At 33.9% G+C, this 18,776-nt stretch overlaps 2 long non-coding RNA genes across 2 annotated transcripts; one reads left to right on the forward strand and one right to left on the reverse strand.

Moving 5' to 3' along the window:
- Positions 1-273: 273 nt before the first annotated feature.
- On the reverse strand, positions 274-9,973 carry LOC138704629 (uncharacterized). The gene is made up of 2 exons (XR_011333379.1): positions 9,828-9,973; positions 274-588 (listed from the first exon to the last, which is right to left on the reverse strand). It is a non-coding gene; the product is annotated as an uncharacterized lncRNA (long non-coding RNA).
- Positions 9,974-10,279: 306 nt separating this feature from the next.
- Positions 10,280-12,738, forward strand: LOC138704628 (uncharacterized). Its single transcript, XR_011333378.1, has 2 exons — positions 10,280-10,397; positions 12,426-12,738. It is a non-coding gene; the product is annotated as an uncharacterized lncRNA (long non-coding RNA).
- The last annotated feature ends 6,038 nt before the right edge of the window (positions 12,739-18,776 follow it).

Genomic DNA, 18,776 nt, shown 5'->3' on the forward strand with positions numbered 1-18,776 from the left:
ATGTTTTCAGTATGATTATACTTCCTTCCAGACTGCCGCTGTCACTGTTCCCTCCCACTCCAGTACCGCGCTAGGCTAGTCGGAACCGCATTCCTCTCAGCATTAAACTCCTCAGAGGATGACAGTAAGCTGCGTTGGATGACCTCAAGCTATACTTCATACATACGTACACTGTTGTTGCTTGGTGACTTTAGGTAACCGAACGCAGGACTCCACTGATCAGTTACTTGGGCTACACCGCGGCAAGGAGAAATAGGAATTGATGCGATACTCTTATATTGTACATCTGTTTATTTTATTGACATTGAAGCCCCAATATACAAACAATTTACAAATTAATTCTCGGTTTATTCATTTTATTAAACAGTTGAACGTCACGCAGTGTCTAAGCAACGTCTCAGGTTGTGTTTTATCATGGTGGACGCTGATATCCATTAGGAGAATGCGGGCTTATACTGTCAGCCCTAAATTCAGGATACCCAAGAGTCCACGGCGAGGTGTCTGATAATAGGGGTAGTAGTAGGACTGGGGTGCGGCATCAGTCATAACCAGGGCTGCCAGGATCATCACGACCAAGAAGAAAAATACCTGCAAATAATGTAATGATTTTGTGACTTCCCACATAATTTTTTCAGTGTAGTTAATATGAGGAAAAGAATGTTACAAATTATGGCATTTTTACAGTGTGCCACTATTTTATTATTCAGATACCGGTACCTTATACAGGAATGGAAGTGAAGATTGAAATGGATGATAGGGTACACTTAAGGGGAGAGGATGGTATTTTTTGGTGAAAAATGAGTAAATTTAAAAGAAATCTTTAAAATACTCTGTGATATGTGTGGAATGCATAGCATAATATTTTGTGGGTATTTGTGCCCTTATCGGATGTTGAGTCGCCATTTTTAAACTTCCTTTCTTTAAAATACCCTTTCATATGCGTGGAATGCATTGCATAACATTTTGTGGGTATTTGTGCCCTTATCGGATGTTGAGACGTCATTTTTAAACTTCCTGCGCTATGGATTTTTAAATCACACGCCCGCTTTTATCGGTTTCCAGTAACTTCACTTTTTTTGCTACATTGCCAGACAAAAATGGATATAATTTCTGAACTATTAAAGATGCATGCATGAAATTTAGAACACACATTCTTTAGACTATTAGGAAACTTTTCTCTGTAACAGAATTTTGTTAATTGATTTCATTTAAAAAATACGTCCGTTTGTTTGCAAGAAAGTAAACCAGAAAATTGTTATTAAATTTTAATTGTTTATTTTACAAACGTAGGGACTAATATCAAAATTCTGTTACAGACAGTTTGTAGAACATGCTTTTGCAAATATATTGCAAAAACTGTTTGAATCTATCTTTAAAAACGGTTTAGATATAACGGTTTTAGTACAATCCTGCATTGGGTATATTTTTTTTTTCAAATTTGGGCTCCCAAATAATTTTTTTTCGAAATATTTTTATTTGGTTGAGTTGCCACAGCTATGAGCTCTCTACATACAAAAAATTAATATTTTACACCAAATAGGAAAAAAGTTTAAAAAAATACCATCCTCTCCCCTTAAATGAATAGAAAACGTATATAATACGTTTTGTGATTAACTGCACGGTTAATAAAAAAAAATAGGCCTAAGTTGGAAGTTTCAGCAGTCTGGCAACATCGCCGCTAACATACGTCTCTTTCTTATCGTAATAAAGGTAAGTCAGGACTTTCTGCTAAGGTGAACTAACCTCACCTCCTTCTCTGGCTACAACGTTGCAATCTGGTTGCATCGTTAAGTATCTTCAGATTAGTGCTTTTTAAATTAAATTTACACGAAAACCGTCCACGCTATTTAAATACGCTAGTGGGATAAATAATTTGTTATTAGATCTTCTATCGATATGGACAAAAATCGCGATCCTACTCGCAATAGTTACCGAATAAGAGGGTGTTAAACATTTGGGAAAAGACTTTTTTCCTGAGAAAACTATAAACTTCCCAACAATATGGTATTGCACTTTTTTTTTACATACAACATGAGCTATTCGCTATGAAAATCTGGTGGATTATTTCACTTCCACCCTGTATAGGAAGTCCGTTATATTCCTCATCGCTAAGCGGTACTTAGGCTATATTGTCCGCTGTAGATAACTGGTTGTGGGGCTCTGGTCTCACTAATTAAACGATTAACATCGGCTTTCGTCAGATATTCGTAAAAAAATAATTTACTAACTTATCATTGCCGCAAAATGTTATATTAAAAGTAAAATAAATTTCTTTCTGTAGACGCATTCTACTTGAAATGTTATAAATGTTTGGTTTCACAAGATCAAAATCATATTGATTCCTTTTTTCGTTTCTGTTTTTAACTCCCTGCATTTAAATTTAACAAGACGGAGCCTTCTCGTTAACTATAGGTACTTCTTACAAATACCTTACTATAATAATACCGGACAGCTAGCAGTTTTACGTGCGAACGACGATGGTGCTGCTACCTACCTGCCGGGATGGAGTTACTCGCGAAACAAGCTGTAATCAACTGCAATGTATATTGTTGCTGGGCTAGTTAATTTGTTAATAGTTTTATGAACTGGTACTAGTGTTAAAATGTCAGGGTGTATATGTGCTGTTTATAATTGTGACAATTGCAGCATTACAAATTGCTCCAAATCGTACTTTCGATTTCCGATTGTTCATAAAACATAAGTCAACAACATTCTTTAGTAGGCCTAATTCCTTCGTCTTTGTGTTGATAGAAAAATACAAATTAGTTTTTTTTATTTAGACCTAATAAACGAATAGAAGTTAAAATGTATTGGATTGTAAGATTTTATCAAATTAAGTTTTATTGTTGTCCACATGCCTTTTCTAAATATTGCAAGCATCAGATTACTATCAATTTTATCTTTGCAGTTGTCAGCAATGCGTATATAAAACATTACTGTAAATCCATTCCTAATATCAGATTGATTTTGTCTCGGTAAACCAAAGAAAAAATATGTAACAATTAATTACGGAAAGTAATATAAAGTATGCAATATTTCTCATAATATGCAGCTTTGATATAAGATAATTTTACATTAAATATTATTCAACATTTCTTAAGTGTTTCATATATAATTCCACATTAGTAACTCACGTTTTAAACAATAGTCCGAATCTTGCTATGTTAATATTTGTATTTGTGGACGTAATTCCATCCCTCTCCGCTAGATGTCAGGTCCGCGATATTTCGCACTCACGCCAATGCTGCTAGTATGCAGCTGTCCGGTATTATTATAGTAAGGTATTTGCTTCTTAATCGTTTCCTCATTCCATGAGGCCTAATCTAGAGACAACAATGCAATTGATAGTCGAAACGATTCACACATCAATATGACGCCAGTGAATTGTTTCAATGAACAAGTGAAGGTCCTTAACTAATTATAGTTATTTTTATATTATAATCTATACTAATAACCAGGGAAAGGATGTATATGTAAATACATATTTACTTATAAAGCTAATATAATTTATATTTTGCATTATCTTTATGTTTCACAATGTGTAGGGTTGAAAAATCCTACTTTTATTTTCCATATTTTTCCATATTTTAGAGTTTAGTACATATTTTCGTTAATTTCCATATATTTTCCATATTTCATATAAAACAGTCCATATTATATTAGGTTTAACAATAAAACAAAACAAAATTCCATTAACTTTTAAAAATACATTTCAACAATAGAGATTTAAACACATGTTCAGTAATCCCTTTAACATCAGAGTTATTTGAAAATTAGCAGTCCTATCAACAATGGGAAAGTAAGTTACAAAACTGTATTAATTTAATTTAAAATTTTTAACAGACTTCAGTTGTGCAGCTCAACAGTTAAATGCCAGTCAGAGTACACATAGGTTCAGTTTTGTAAATCATACTATAAAGACGGTAAATATGCCAAAAGTACGTCATTCAGTCAATTTAAAATCAAAACTAACAAGTTACATTTCAGAATTTAAAGAAGATGGTTTATCAACTGACAATAAAATATTATTTTGTAATTTGTGTCAGTGTGCAGTATCATCTACACAAAAGTTCCTGGTGCAACAACACATTACAACTAGTAAACATCAGGCCAACAAACAACTAAATTCCAAGCAGAGACAATTGTTTTTAACACAACCAACAACATCGAATGTAAGATCTGAGTTTAACATCGACCTGTGCCGTTCTCTCATCTCTGCTGATATTCCTCTCTACAAACTAAAGAATAAGGTCTTCAGGGAATTCCTTGAAAAATATACTCAACATACAATCCCGGATGAGTCAACACTTAGGAAGACGTATGCTCCATCCATCTACGATGAGACAATACAGAAGATAAGAGATGAAATTAAAGATAGTTCAATTTGGGTTTCCATTGATGAGACTCCCGACAAAGAAGGTAGACTTGTTGGTAATGTAGTTATCGGTTTGTTAAGTGAACAATATTCTGAACGAATTCTTTTACATTGTGATGTTCTAGAAAAGTGCAATAACAAAACTATAGTTAAACTGTTCAACGAAGCTATGGGTATCCTGTGGCCAAAGGGTATTATGTACGATAATGTGTTATTCTTTATTAGCGATGCTGCCCCTTATATGGTCAAAGCTGGACAAGCATTATCTGTTGTATATCCTAAATTGACTCATTTTACTTGTGTGGCGCATGCATTTCATCGTGTGGCAGAAGTGGTCAGAGACAATTTCCCTAAAGTAGATTTGTTGATTTCATCAGTGAAAAAAGTATTTCTCAAAGCTCCCAGTAGAGTTAACGTGTTGAAAGAAATGTACCCTGAAATTCCATTGCCACCAAAGCCAATTTTAACTAGATGGGGTACATGGCTAGAAGCAGTTGAATATTATGCCGAACATATAGACTCTATTAACAATGTTCTCCTTGCATTGGACTCTGAAGATGCAGTCTCAATTGATACTGCGAAAACAGTTACCTGTGACATAAGTGTGAAGAATGACTTAGCTCACATTCAGCATACATTTTCATGCATCATAAAAACGCTCAAAAGTCTCCAAAATAGGCACCTTTCACTATCTGAAAGTTTTGAAATTATAAATAGTACTGTGGAACAACTGAATCGTGGTAGAGGTAAAGTTGCAGATGCAGTAAGAGCTAAGGTGGACACTGTACTTTCAAAAAACCCTGGATATGAAGAACTACAAAAGGTTGTTGCTGTGATGAGTGGTGAATCAACAGTGAAGATTAACTTGGACTTATCCCCAGCAGACATTGTGAAATTGAATTATGTACCAGTTACTTCTTGTGACGTCGAACGCTCTTTTAGTCAGTATAAATCTATCCTCAGAGACAATAGAAGAAGATTCACTTTTCAGCACTTGAAAGAAATGTTTGTAACCTATTGTTATGGTAACAGACAATAAAAATTGTGTTTTGTTGAAACTACATTGGAAGATAAGGTACGTCCATTATATTTTTTGTTTAGTTTGATTAAAATGTACCAATATTTAACGTACATAGTCATTTTTTTATAATTTTAAGTCCATATTTAATTCCATATTTTGGTAAAAATCCATATTTAATTCCATATTTTGGTAAAAATAACTACATATATATTTACATATTTCATATATTTTTAGTCCATATAAATCCGTTCCCTGCTAATAACAAATCTGTAGCCGAAATTTTTCTGGCAATTTTCGATTTTCCAAAAATAATTGGTCCTAACATATATAATTAACCACTCTGAAACCGAAAATCGCTTTTTTGAAATTTTTGTTTGTATGTCTGTCTGTCTGTATGTATGTTTGTTAGCTTTTCACGCGATAATGGCTGAACAGATTTCGATGAAAATTGGAATATAAATTAAGTTCGTTGTAACTTAGATTTTAGGCTATATGGCATTCAAACTACATTATTTAAAAGGGGGGTTATAAGGGAGTCTGAATTAAATAAATCGAAATATCTCGCTTATTATTGATTTTTGTGAAAAATGTTACATAACAAGCATTTCTTTAAAAATCATTTCCGATAAGTTTTATTCTTTGAAAAATTTTGATAGGACTGATATTTAATGAGATAAATGAGTTTTAAAATTAAAATAACTGCCATCTAAGGCGGTGTATTGAAATAAAAAACAAATGACTTCGTCTATAAGGGGTCTTGGACACAACAATCGAAACCTATGAAACATAGCCTACAGACAATGTTTCTGTGCTTGTATGAAGTAATATCAGAAACTAAATTAACCGATTTGTATAATTAATTATTATTTCATCATTGGAAAGTGTAGTTTCTCTATAGGGACATAATGCTATAATGTTATTACAGTAACTTGTGAGTGAATTGAGGACAGGTAAGATTAAAATAGCTTCTTATGCACAGAAAACTTGATAGGTTATTCTGTATATTCATTTCCTGTATTTCTGAAAATAATGTTTATGAACATATTCCCACAACAAATTAAAAACTTTCTAATTCGAGTACATCCGTTATCAACGCACTTTTTACATAATATAATATAATATAATATAATATAAACATAATAATAAATCTGTAGCCAAAAAAATTCTGTTAATTTTCGCTTTTCCAAAAATAATTGGTAATAACAATTAAGAAACATGTTAAAGGAATTGTCATTGCACCAAATGAGTGGTCTCTGGATCAAAATGATCGCATTTTAATATTTTAAATACAATTTAAATTAAGTAACATATTAAACGATTTATCCTTCTATCAAACACGAATGTTCCCTGGATCAAATGTCCTATTTTAATTATGTAATTACTTTATATTTATTTCTAACGGGTGCAGCGGAGCGCACGGGTACGGCTAGTAACAAATAAATCGATGCAACTCCCATATTGAATTGCAAAATATTGTTGAAACATATTTCCCACAAAAACTCTACAAAAAATAACGGCTGTTATATTAATAGCAATGAACCGCCAGAATTTTTTAAATTTAATTTACTTAAATGCTTTCTCAACCTAGCAGTCTGCAGAATACAATGGCTATTTGTTTAATCTTAAAGATGAAATTTATTATGTTCTTACGAAAACCTGCACTGAAAATAAATACTGTTACTGATTTAGAAATTTAGCAATATCAGGAAACAGTTTTATTTCCGTCCAAATTTCTGTACAACTCCCTTCCGTTTATTTATTTATACCAAAAAATGTAGAACTTGAAAATATTTTAACCATGTAGCTATTATACAATAGGCCTACTAACGTAAAATTAATAAAAACAAAATAATGCATTTTTTTAAGTTTGACAGTAATCTTATTGGATATCAATAATGATTTCTGTTATTTCGGCGCGAATAACAGGTTAATGTGAGAACCAGTTGTTCAATGTTATGCTCGTGTCCTCAGTAAGATTCATGTTGCAAAAACGATTAAAATTGTGTACTCGTACGATACTTATGTGAAATCTGAGCTTCTAGGAACTTCAAAGAGAATGCTTTACAAGATATCGTCATTCCATATGGGACTACGGTATACAATATGGGAATTAAAACGAAAATTAATTATCGCCTCGAATTTAGACAAGAAATCTGAAACGGTTAGGTCTTCTGCTAACAAACACAGAAGTTCGATGTAATTGCAGATTCCTTTCCCGATCTCTCGTCATGCAATCTATATCTGTTTACTTTACAAGAACTTAATAAAAAAGAGAATATCAGGAAATTAATTTCCGCAATAAGTCATCATGAACTCGTTCGTGTAAATTCTACATACTTTGTACATACATAATAAACTTTCAAGCCATTTTACCGAAACGTTAAAGTTGTCCATGTTTAAGTACATTTTTTCCGCAACCAATGAGACAACACTTGAAATTTTGCACCCAAGTTACTTTAATCAAAATGTATAAATTGATGCCAGGGTATTTTAATAATTTGCTTAGAAGTAATTTTTATCTGTCGTTAGCATTGCTCCTAGAGCTATTATTTTTGTCAAAATTAAAAATAAAATAGTACATTATGCAACGAGCCTATAATGGTAGTAATTAAGACGCAAGTATGTTTCTTCATGAAACGAGCGCAAGTGAGTTTCATAATTTTCATACGAGCGTCTTAATTACCATTATAGGCAAGTTTCATACGACTTTTTATGCTCGACCATATTTCTAACTTGAAAGTATTCAAAATTATGGTTATGTGCGAACTGACCTGAATTGTGAGATGTGCGCAGACGCGAAAGTATTGATTTTTTCCGAGGCCGAATGTCATTGACCTTGGCACAGAATAAGAATGAACATTAGTCTGATATAACCTGGAAAATGATTTAGAATTGAAAAACGAGATGACAAATTGAATTTATTTGAATATTATGTACAATTAACGCTAATTATTATAGTAACAGAACATAACCTTCTGCGGCAGTATTGAATTTCCAGCCTCCGTGACTTTTCGCTAATTGTCTGTCGATTGCATATCCGAGAATAATCGATATAACGGTACAAAGGTGACTTGTCATTGGCTGAAGACCTGTACTTTAATGAGCAGGTATACTTTAATGACATGCATTAAAGGACTGCTACCAGGTGTATAATTACTACATTTCGGCATGGTCGAGCATAAACAAATTTAAGATAAGATCGTACATTTTTTTTTTCTGTATAAAAATTAAATAGTTTCGGAGAGAAATGTACCTGAATGATTAGGCCTAAATATATTAACAGTCTTACTAATAAAAGTTGCTTATTTATGTGTTAAACAATGGTACAGTTGTACATAGAACAAGACTTGCATAAGCCACGCATACTTTTCTTACCAATAAACGCAGTATAACTGGGGTTTTACTATATCAGTGTTATGCAGTATACGTCATAATTTCGTCATCATTTTATTACGTTGTAGCTCTTTTTCGTCGCCTATCGACTAAATCTCGTTCGATTCCTGAAATGTGACAATCGATATTACATCAGTATTGACTATTTCCGCGATAGGTCGCTGTGGATTTAACCTCGAAACACATCAAAACAATGGAAAAAATTAACAGTCTTACTAATAAAAACTCTATATACAGACGTTTAACTGTCTTATACTTATACAATGAGTAGCTCGTTTATAAGTCGTGTGTAAATTCCTTACTAATAATCACTACATACATCGTGTATAACAGTATAACTGTTACACAGCTACGTCATAGTTTCGTCATTACTTCGTTACGAAAGGTAATAGAATATCTGAGGTTATCTACTGCATCCGGTAGAGCGCTCTAGTGTGGTGTGTTAAATATCGATAGTACAACTGGCTCTAATCGATTACCACACTACATTTTGGTCAAAGAGTACAAGCTATAGCAATATTATTCTAATAATTCTATGATCTTTGGTTTGTTCTTCTGTGGTTACAAGATAACCATCATCATAAAATGACAGTCGATACGAACAGCTGTTAGAGGGGCGGCCATTTTTTCTCTATATACAACGCTTAAACAAGGGGTTTCGTGTATATAACTACTGCAAAGCAATTTCCATTGTATAGTTCAGCCTGTTTATACGTCCATAGCTTATTCACGGTTTATTAGTAACGTTTTCTGTCTCAACTCTGCATAAGTCTCGTATAAAAACTATTCACGGTTTATTAGTAAGACTGTAAATATATAATAACCCCAAAAGTACCCTATATGTTGAGAAAATAACCTGAGAAAAATTCTGCATATAGGCCACACCATTTTAATGTTCATGCAAAATTGCAGCTTTTCACAATGAAAACTGCATTAACGGTAGAATAAAATATTATGTAATTGACTGCATTTTCGTCTACGTCCCTCTTTAAGCAAATAATTTTTTTCACTGAATTTGAAACAATCCCATGCTCTTACCTTCACGTCCATATTGTTATGAGAATGCTCTTCACTTGTTATTTGGAGCGTTATGATGCAGTACAGGCTACCAACTGCTTTTATACCTCACTCTGTCATTTCTTTCAGCTCAATCTGCACCGTTGATAAATTTACGTAACATTTGTTAATGATACAGATTTGCCTAAATCTAAAATTCAAGGATCATATTTTGCTTCCGACAAAATCTTCTTATTTACAACATCTGTGTTGCTTGCATGCTTTCTGTATCATTGTCACAATATTTTTCTGCCCGTACAGTTGGTAATCATACATAATATCAATAACAACTGGCGCCATTACGTGTGACAATTGAGAGTCGCTCTTAAAACAAGCACAATGTTATGAAATATGTTCTTCTTTCTAATCCCTGTAATGTGTGTGGACGAAAACAAACGTGAGTTACGGGATATTAAAGATTTAGTGCGTGCTTGAAAGGGAAGGTGAACGTGATGTGGTGTGATATGAAGGAATATAAAAGCAATTTGTTGCCTTCACCACAGCGTAAACGGTCCAAGTTTCCAAGCAAAGCACACAGAAATGGACATAAAGGTAAGGATATGCCAAGCTGTTGTAGGATTTCGAGTTTACAGTTAATAATTTTTTGACTATAGTATTTCATAACTGCTTACAAATGAAGTTCAGACTGACCTTATAACTAGTAAAGTATTTCAAAACTAAACTTTTAAAATAAAAATTTGCAGACGTAATTTCTTCGCAGTTTCTGTTCAAAGCAATGCGTACGACACTGGAAAATGTTATTTCAGCTCTTTGCACTACAGAAATATATTTAGGGTCTTTTAGGGAGATACAATTTCTCAGAATACCTAACTCTAAATAAACAATTCAATAAGAAAGATTTTAACATAAAGCAATGAATAATTACTACATAATGTATAGGTCTATAAAAATTTAAAACTGGACATAAATTATCTTTAACTGCCAAAGAGACAAGCCACACAAAACAAAACTTTCTTGTGCGAATAATAATGCGATTACATACGTTTTGCAATCTACAGGAGAAGCTGGGGCCATAATAAAATTTCATCTGACGACATAATTTTTCTTAGTGGATTGTGCCAAGGACATGGATTCCTTTTTTGGAAAAAAAAATAATTTTCAACGATATTGGCAATTACAACATTTTTTATGTCCAGTCTTCAATTATAAAAATAAAAATAAAATTTTTGTAGACCTATAATCAGCTAACAGAATCAGGAAGTTCATAATGCAAATAATACAGAACAAATATTATATTCTCAAATTTCCAAAAAATTTGCCTTGTTACAATTTCTAACTGATTGATTCCCTTGTGAAATTCAAGAGTTTGGAATTAATAAAATTAATTTTCCACACACTGTCCATCTGTCTGTAAACAGTAATTTCTCCTAAATTATTGTAACTTTTTTATATTCTGCATCCAAGAGTAAATTCTTACGAAAGTAACGAGCATTAAGTATAACTATTTTTGCGAAAAAAAAAATCATGGGTCTGTTTTAGCAAAGCGAGGTTAACGATTAACTCAAGGTTAGAGTTCTATCGTTACTTTTGGAAATTTTTCGTACATAAAAATAAAGTAATAAATTAAACTATATAATCTTCTGTACATATCTCTAGTAACTACTTTCTTCCTACATATTAATTATACGCAATAATACTTCCAATGCAATTTTTTAGAGCTGAAAGTGTCTAAATGAGTTACTTCAGAGAATTACAATAATGCTAACGTTACAGGAAAAAAAAAACAAATAAAAACTATAATTTCAAGGAAAAAATGTTCCAGGGCTGCGTATCAAACCCGGGACCTTTGGCTGAGCGCGCCAACGCTCTACCGTCAGAGCTACCCAGGAAATGTACCAGACCCCGGTACAATTCTGCAGTGCTCGGGAAAAGTGACGTAAGTCAGTTTCCACAAACCTTTTTTTATAATTTATTGACAATTTACACTGGTTTATGTCGATTTGATTTTTTTCTGTATGAATTATTGTAATGGGAGAAATACTTATGTATTTTTTTTCCAAGCGAGCAGATGTTCCGCAAGTTGTCAATAAATTATCAAAAAAGATTTGTGGAAACTGACTTATGTCATCCAAAGGTTTGGGGTTCGATACCCGGCTCTGGAACAATTTTTCCCTTGAAATTATTGAAATCAGCTTTACAGAGAACGAAGGCCTACCTGGAAGCCAGATTTGTATAAAACAAAAATTACCGTCGCGAGGGGTGACTTTGTGCCATTCGCGAAAAACGTATGGAAGTATTCTTTAAGACCGTGACAAGGTTTTAAAGTCTACTTCCTTACGTTGTTTTATGAAATGCCCGAATGGCACAAAGTCCCCCTCATGGCACAAAGTCACCCCGCTCGACGATATATTTTAAGTTATCCCTGGAGTTTGCTTTGATTTCCACAAACAATTAATTACATATAAATTTTAGTGCTTGAAGTTACATCTACACCAATTATTTTGTAAAATTAAATTACCAAAGTAGGCACAGAAAACCAGAAAATTAAAGGAAATTAATTTTTCTGTAAAAATTTTGTTACTAATAATACTACTAAAACATTATTTTTATTTATTGCAGGTATTTTTCTTCATGGTTGTGATGATCCTGGCAGCCCTGGTTATGACTGACGCTGCACCCAACCCCTACTACTACCCCTATTATCAGTCACGACCCCGTGGACTCCTGGGCATCCTGAATTTGGGGTTGACAGTATAAGCCCGCTGAATAATGCATTCGCCAGATGCACTGCAACGTCTATCATGGTACGACAAGACTCGGCACGTTGCCTAGATACTGCGTGAAATTCAGCTGTTTTGAAAAATACACATTCTGAATACCGTCCAAAATTGTAGACTTCAAGATCAAGAAAATAAACTTCTATTGAACAAGACAGCTCTGTACCAAGTGATTATTTCCATTCCTAATTCCTTTAATCCCTATTCAATATAAATAAAAGTTGTGATATAACACTCCTGCTGAAGTTACGTGTTACAGTATGTTACAAATATTTTAAACTGTATACCGTCACTTAGCGAATGAGAAATTGTGTAGTTTAACAAAGCCGTAAAGTAAGGTATAAAGGTGACTATGTCCTATTAGATGTCATGAAGACGCATGGTAGTAGAGTCCTATACTTTAATAACCTCGGTATTAGAATAATTAGATAAACACCACGCTCCCGCCTTCTTTTATTTCGGGGGGGAAGACCACCATCTTGTTACCACGTGAGATTTAACTCAGGATATTTCACTCCATGACCAATTGCTTTATTAACAGAGTTACCTGGACGCCATATATGAAATAATTTAAGTAATGATGAAAGAGTGATGGAACGGAGAAAAATTCTCTCCGGCGCCGGGATTTGAACCCGGGTTTTCAGCTCTACGTGCTGATGCTTTATCCACTAAGCCACGCCGGATACAACCCCGACGCCGGTTAGAATCGTCTCAGATTAAGCTCCATCTCTTGGGTTCCCACTAGTGGCCGCCCTCTGCACTACGTCATAGATGTCTATGAACGCAGGACCGAAGTCCATACATGTGTTGAGGTGCACTCGAATGAGTGACTGGTTGGCCGGGATCCGACGGTATAGGCGCCGTCTTAAATCACAAAGTAATTTATTACGCATATCATATATATATTTTTTTATGTACCGAAGTACATATGATATTTCCATGCAGATATTCTGCGTCATCATATGATGAAAGAGTGATGGAACGGAGAAAAATTCTCTCCGGCGCCGGGATTTGAACCCGGGTTTTCAGCTCTACGTGCTGATGCTTTATCCACTAAGCCACGCCGGATACAACCCCGACGCCGGTTAGAATCGTCTCAGATTAAACTCCATCTCTTGGGTTCCCTCTAGTGGCCGCCCTCTGCACTACGTCATAGATGTCTATGAACGCAGGACCGAAGTCCATACATGTGTTGAGGTGCACTCGAATGAGTGACTGGTTGGCCGGGATCCGACGGTATAGGCGCCGTCTTAAATCACAAAGTAATTTATTACGCATATCATATATATTTTGATGTACCGAAGTACATATGATATTTCCATGCAAATATTCTGCGTCATATATATATATATATATATATATATATATATATATATATATATATAATTTAAGTTAATTTGATATTTATAGTTCACAGACAAAGTACATACAAGTAATCAATTAAACCCTTACATTACACACTTTATAATTTTTTTACACAAAGATATACTATTATTTAAATAAAATTTCTACAATTTACATATTTAATAACATTTTTTTGTTTCATTTTGCACTTGCTTTTAGTTTTGTGCAAGACTCAACTCATTCTAGTATGTAGTTACAATCAGTATTTGTTTACCTTCCTAAGTTGTACTTCACGTTTCAATCTGCAATATGCAGCTAGCATATCTAAATCTTCTCCTATTCTAGTATTTTCCATCCCTCTTTCGTTACAGAATAATAATATGCGTTACAAGAGCGGTATGTTGAAGTTTTCATGTTCGAGGAAAAGTTTGAAAAAGCGAAACGTAGTTGAGCTTTTTTAATTTCCGAGAATTGAAAGAAAACATACCGCTCGTGTATCGTACATTATTTTGTGCGAAGATCGTTTATTACATACTTGAAAGAGGAATTTCTAATTAGTTGCAATGAAATCTCCATCTTGGTTTCTGTTCAATGACGGCAAATTTGTAAAACAAAAATATCTACCTTCAACATTGTTGCTTTAAAATGTTTTCTGTGTTTACTATACTCCAGCAGGCCGTGATATACGTCTGTCTTTCCCCCCCCCCCCAAGTCTATGATGAGTCGGGAATCTTGTTGATTTTTTCACGGCTTCCTTAATGTTACTTGCATCACGAATGCAGTAACTTTAGTGGAGTTGTAGAGTTTACTTAATTTTTGCAAATATTTAAAAACAATAATTAACAGTGCAATTTAGGTGAAATTGCAGTGGTAAGTTTCCAATTTATAATTATTACTATATTGAACGTCTCTAAAAATAATATGTTAAAAGCCTAAAGCAGTAAAATCAATATGTCACTTAAGCGGTAAGAAGAGGGAAATTGTTATGTGTGTTAGGTTGGGAATACTGAATGTGGAATTTTAGATTTACCGCGGATTGGTTTTGTGCGGAAACCAAGCAAATATGCACGATCTCGCACAAATACTTATACAGTTCATACAAACTCTCTCTCGTCGGTAAGCCTTCATTTCTTAATTTTATTTTGTTGTTTATTAAATATGTAAATTGTACAAATTGTATTTAAATAATAGCATATCTTTGTGTAAAAAATTATAAAGTGTGTAATGTAAGGGTTTAATTGATTACTTGTATGTACTTTGTGAACTATAATATAATAAATATCAAATATATGGGATAACATACTTTCTTTTAATTTACATCAAATTTTATAATTCCTTAATTATGAAGACATTCTGAATGTTTTAGTTTTCATTTACTTAAGATACAAGAAACAAATGATTTATAACAATAATAATACTAATTTCTCACAAAGAGAGGGAGACATCTGCCTGACAGACCACATGACCATTGAGATCAAGATTACAAACATACAAGAATTTATTGTACTAATTTTGAAACTAGTATTACTAACTATAAAAACTACTATAAAATTTTGATACAATCACAATATGTAGAATTCAAATGAGTATTTAGTATAAGTATGGAGTTCTTAAGAATTTGTAGACAAATACTTTCTATAACATACTGCAATATACCTAGAGATTTCAGTTAATTATTAGTGTGAATAATTTCAAGGAAAAATTGTTCCGGGGCCGGGTATCGATCCCGGGACCCTTCGCTTAGCGCTCGAACGCTCTTCCGACTGAGCTACCCCAGGAACTATACACGACACCGTCACAATTTTTCCTTTGTATCCACACGACTCAAATGAGCTGACAAGACGCCAGAACTCAACTATGAGTGCACACAAATACTTGTGCGACTTAAATTGTGGCTTTCTGTTAACGTACCTCCAGTAACCTGCTTTACAGGGAGCTACTACCTGAAAGCCAGATTTGCATAATTATTAGTATATTTAAAACAACATCCCCGAGCTCCGGAAAGAAGATCCTTTATCTCCTGTATATTACAACTCTCACTGAAATGAAGGATGCATGGACGATAAATTGGCCCCTTTTCATCGTTCACTTGTGTTGCCTGTTGTATGTGCTGCTCTATTCTCACGGTGGGAGTTTTCAAAAGTCAGAGGTAATTTAACTGCTCATATTTTTCACATAATCTTAAAAATTCTGGCACTGCCTTATTACATAAGAAATTAGATTTTTGCATCACCATGGCAACGAGTTCCTTTGCATTCGATTATTCTGGTGGTCGTGTTAACAGTAGGCACTTTCCTTTAACTTGGCCTGCAAGATCCCCAGACATTAACCCAACAGTTAATTATTGCTTTTGGGCCTATCTGAAGGAAAAGTGTTTTTGAACAAACATAAAACAGTTCATGAGTTCAACGACTCCATCTCACACACTGTAGTAGATATTCCAGAACACGAACTGAGAACTGCTGTACACAGCATTGAAGAGAGGCTGTTACTTGTACAAGAACAAAATGGTGGACATATGCAGCGTCTATGATGGAGTTATGACAATCGGTGGTGATGAAAAAAAAATTCATTTCTTGTATAATATGCCAGTGCCATAATGTTTCAGACTGTGCATAAAATGAGGAAAAATATAAACATTTACAATTTTCTTACTTATGAGAAATTCTATACCGTACTTTGTTTTAATTCAAATAACATTTTCTAATGTAAAATTTCTTCAATTATAAAGATATTCTTAACGTTGTAGTTTTCAGTTGTTTTACACAACAACCAATTATATTATCCAAATGTCACGAGCTTTAAAATAGCTGATACTTTACTTACTTCCCATATTCCAATTCAAATCCATTTTCCATCATTTAAAAATAAAATTGAGCAATAAGGGCCGTATTCATATATATTCTTAGCGCGGGCTTTCGGTGGATGATCAGCGAACTAACGTTTTTCGTATTCATAAACCGGTGTCAGCGATATGATATGATATGAATCCTGTTTAGCACGCTCGTAGCGCTGGCTAGCGAAATGTCTATGAATAGCACCCTAAGGGATTAATAGTCAGATTTTATTGTCGAATTGCGTATTATATTTCTGCTTTGCTTCATACATGCGCGTAAACTAGTGAAGCAAAATATTGACATCACGTATGAAATACTGACAGAGAATAACAAAAAATGAGTTATCTGAGTATTTGTCAGCTGAAGATTTTTCTCTAAACGAACGGTAATTTGACCGATGCAAAATGCTGACACAATAGTATTTATGTAACCATGTGATGTATATGGTTACGTAGTGTACGTATATTTGTAATTTTAGTATATATGTAAAAATCACGTAATATATATGGCTACGTAACATTTAATTTTTTTTATTATTTACGAAAGCATGAATGGTAGCCTATATGGTTACGTAGATTTCGTATGTTTGTAATTTCAGTATTTATGTAAGAATGTGACGTATATGCTTACGTAGTGTTCGTATGTTTATAATTTTAGTATTTATGTAAGAATGTGACGTATATGCTTACGTAGTGTTCGTATGTTTATAATTTTAGTATTTATGTAAGAATGTGACGTATATGCTTACGTAGTATTCGTTTTTTTTAAGTAGGTTATTTTACGACGCTTTATCAACATCTCAGGTTATTTAGCGTCTGAATGAGATGAAGGTGATAATGCCGGTGAAATGAGTCCGGGGTCCAGCACCGAAAGTTACCAAGCATTTGCTCACATTGGGTTCAGGGAAAACCCCGGAAAAAACCTCAACCTACCGGGAATCGAACCCGGGTCACCTGATTTCGCGGCCAGACGTGCTAACCGTTACTCCACAGGTGTGGACGTAGTGTTCGTATGTTTGTAATTTTTAGTATTTATGTTGCATGAGATGTATATGCTTACGTAGTGTATGTATGTTGTAATTTTAGTATTGATGTTAGCCTAGATCATATATGTAACAGATAACTCCTCGCTATGTTAAAATCGGCAGCACTTTGAAGAGAACAACCACCAGGATCGCCACCCGTCCGCCGTAAACGAACACGAGATGGCAGCACAGTCGCTAATGCAATTCAAATGGGAATTATGACGTGACTCCTTAAGTAACAACTAGATGGCAGCGTAGTAAACCTGACAAAAGTTGTTGTTGTTGTTGTTTTCTAATGGCGGGTGTTTGACAATAAAGTAATTTGACCTCTTGCACTCCAATATTTTTAAAAAATATTATCATGACCAGCCAATGAAGCACAGATTTTGAGGTGTTCCGAATCCATTTCTTCGTTTGAGTTGCACAATGGGCAGTTAGGGGACTGATATATTCCAATTCTATGCAGGTGTTTGGCCAAACAATCATGGCCTGTTGCCAATCTAAATGCAGCTACAGACGATTTTCGTAGTAAATCGGGAATTAACTGTGGATTTTGATGCAGAGAGTTCCATTTCTTCCCTTGAGATTGTGTTATCAAATTTTGTTTGTTGAAGTCTAAGTATGTAGATTTAATAAATCTCTTCACAGAGTAATACGTAGATTTAGTAACAGGTCTGTAAGTAGCAGTGCTGCCCTTCTTTGCTAAAGCATCCGCATTCTCGTTTCCCAGGATTCCACAATGGGATGGTATCCATTGGAATACAATTCTTTTCTTGAGTGATATAACTGAGAGAGCATTTTAGTTATTTCTGCTGTTTGAGATGAAGGTGTGTGTTTAGAGACGATTGATAGAATAGCTGCTTTGGAATCTGACAATATAACTGCATTCCTAAATTTATTGATGTGGCATAGAAGATTTCTGAGACATTCACTTACTGCAATGATTTCACCATCAAAACTTGTTGTTCCATATCCAAGAGATCTATAA

Source organism: Periplaneta americana, chromosome 8, assembly GCF_040183065.1.
Source record: "Periplaneta americana isolate PAMFEO1 chromosome 8, P.americana_PAMFEO1_priV1, whole genome shotgun sequence".
NCBI lineage: Eukaryota > Metazoa > Arthropoda > Insecta > Blattodea > Blattidae > Periplaneta > Periplaneta americana.